The 1984-nt window shown below is 37.6% G+C and overlaps 1 non-coding gene across 1 annotated transcript; it reads left to right on the top strand.

Annotated features, from left to right (window-relative positions):
- Positions 1-391: 391 nt before the first annotated feature.
- On the top strand, positions 392-464 carry LOC122792593. The gene has a single exon (XR_006363401.1). It is a non-coding gene; the product is annotated as a small nucleolar RNA SNORD99 (small nucleolar RNA).
- Positions 465-1984: the final 1520 nt, after the last annotated feature.

Raw genomic sequence — 1984 nt, forward strand, 5'->3', positions numbered from 1 at the left:
TAGAGGCAGAGTAAACTGTCTGAATTATTTCAAATGCCAGCCCCCATGTGGTCAGTCAGAAATTGCATATAAAAATGTCTAAAGCTCTAAATAGTCCCAGAGTGCTGTTAAAATGTAGGAAACTCCAAACCATGATGAAATGAAAATTTTTTGAGTCTGAGGGTGCGGCTGTCAAAGTCTTTCCTGTAAGAGATTACAGTACCATAGCTTTAAAGTTTTGCATCTTGATTGCTTAATGTAACTGATATTTCAGTGATATTTTACTTTATTCTAGGTTCTGCACGGATGGCTGAAAATACTGCTGTGGAGTGATGATATGCCTTGGTAACTATTTAGCTTATAGATGAAAGAAATGCATGTTCAGAATTTTGCTGTTTACCTTTTGTGCTGTACTGGTCTGTGATGATTAGCTTTTATTTCTGGACAGCAGGATGATATTTGCGGATATGGGACTGAGACCAGTTTAAGGCCTTTCAAAAGCAGCTGGTGACTTGTACCAATGTGAATGTGTACTCTTATTTGATACATTTCTATGTAATGTGATAGTTTAATACTGAACTTATCATTTTGTAGTACTGCACTGTTAATTATGCTTTTATGTAAAGTGGGCGTTCTGGTTTATAAAAATTCTACTTTATTCTTAAACCTAGTTCCATTTTGTATTAGTATTTACTGTAGGCTGAGTAACTGTTCACTCAGTCTGTGTTGTGTGTCTTCTAGTTCTAATGATGCAGTCGTTAGGATAATTGATGGTTGGGTGTTTTCTTTAGCAGATTTCCACATAACTAATACAGCACAGTAAATCTGTCAAATCAAGTGCAGTTACATTCAAGTAGAAGCAAATTGGAATAAAATTGTGAAGTGATTGGTGTATACATAGGATAAGCATTTTGTACTTCCGAAGGAATTTTATTCTGTTCTGTTGTGATCTTTAAAAAAAAGTTCTGTAGTCTTTTAGTTGAGTGAATTGTGTTGTAGCAGTGGAGCTTTCCCTGCTGAAAAGTTCTACACAAATTTGGACTCCTTGCTCAAATAAGTGTGTGTGTACACCTTTTTTATGCTTGTTCGGTGTCCAATAAACATTCAGAGAAGTTTGTGTTGCTGTCCTTGGTTTTTTTGAGAGGTGGTGGTTGTAGTTTGTCTATTTCCAACTTGACTGGCAAGCATTACAGGTGCAAAGCAAGTACGGAGTTTGCTTTTGAATTGCCTTTATGCAAGTAGGTAGCTTTTTGTAGTATTGATTTAAAGCATGCAGGCCAGTCATGGAATGAATTTGATTTGAAATGGTTTTGTTCTGTCCCCTTGTTCTGTAAATGTAATGGCAGGAAGTTGTTTATTGGCAAATTTACCCTCATCCAGATGTTAAAATGTTAGGCGAATATGAATAGTCGCATTATCACAATCTCTACAGTTTCAGTGCTGTGACATGCTGCCCAGAGCTGGGAAAGTGCCAGACCAAATAAGTATTGATGGCAATTGCCTGTTGGTGCATGGCAACTTGATGCCAGGATGTGGAGTATAAAGGGAATGAAGTGGTCATTTTGTGGTTCTGTGATAGCTGCACTTACAGCTCTATGCCTCTTCATTATTCAACCTTTGACTGCCACCTGTGTGGATTGGTAGATGCCAGATAACTGTAGTTTCTGGTTGCTTGAGTTACTATTTAAAAATAGGCCTGACTAATACTGTACCCTATACTGTCTGGCTTGACTTGTTCTTGGGTTGGGGAGAGGGGGAATTTACTCCTGTCTTCCTTTTTAAAACTCTAAAAAATTTAAGTTTCTGTGGGTGGTGGGGCAAGTGCAACAATCGTATAACTTATTTTTCCCTTGAGCTCTGGTTAAGAGGTTTGCTGTATATACCCTTTCTAGCTGCAAAGGTGGCTTGTTTAGAACAGATTCTAATATAGAGGAGATGAAACCTACTAGAGTTACTAGTTTGGTCAATATTTTAAGGAAGCCTATTCTTTCAGAAGTTTAGCTGG

Source organism: Protopterus annectens, chromosome 1.part2 (genome assembly GCF_019279795.1).
Source record: "Protopterus annectens isolate FY-2018-M chromosome 1.part2, PAN1.0, whole genome shotgun sequence".
NCBI lineage: Eukaryota > Metazoa > Chordata > Ceratodontiformes > Protopteridae > Protopterus > Protopterus annectens.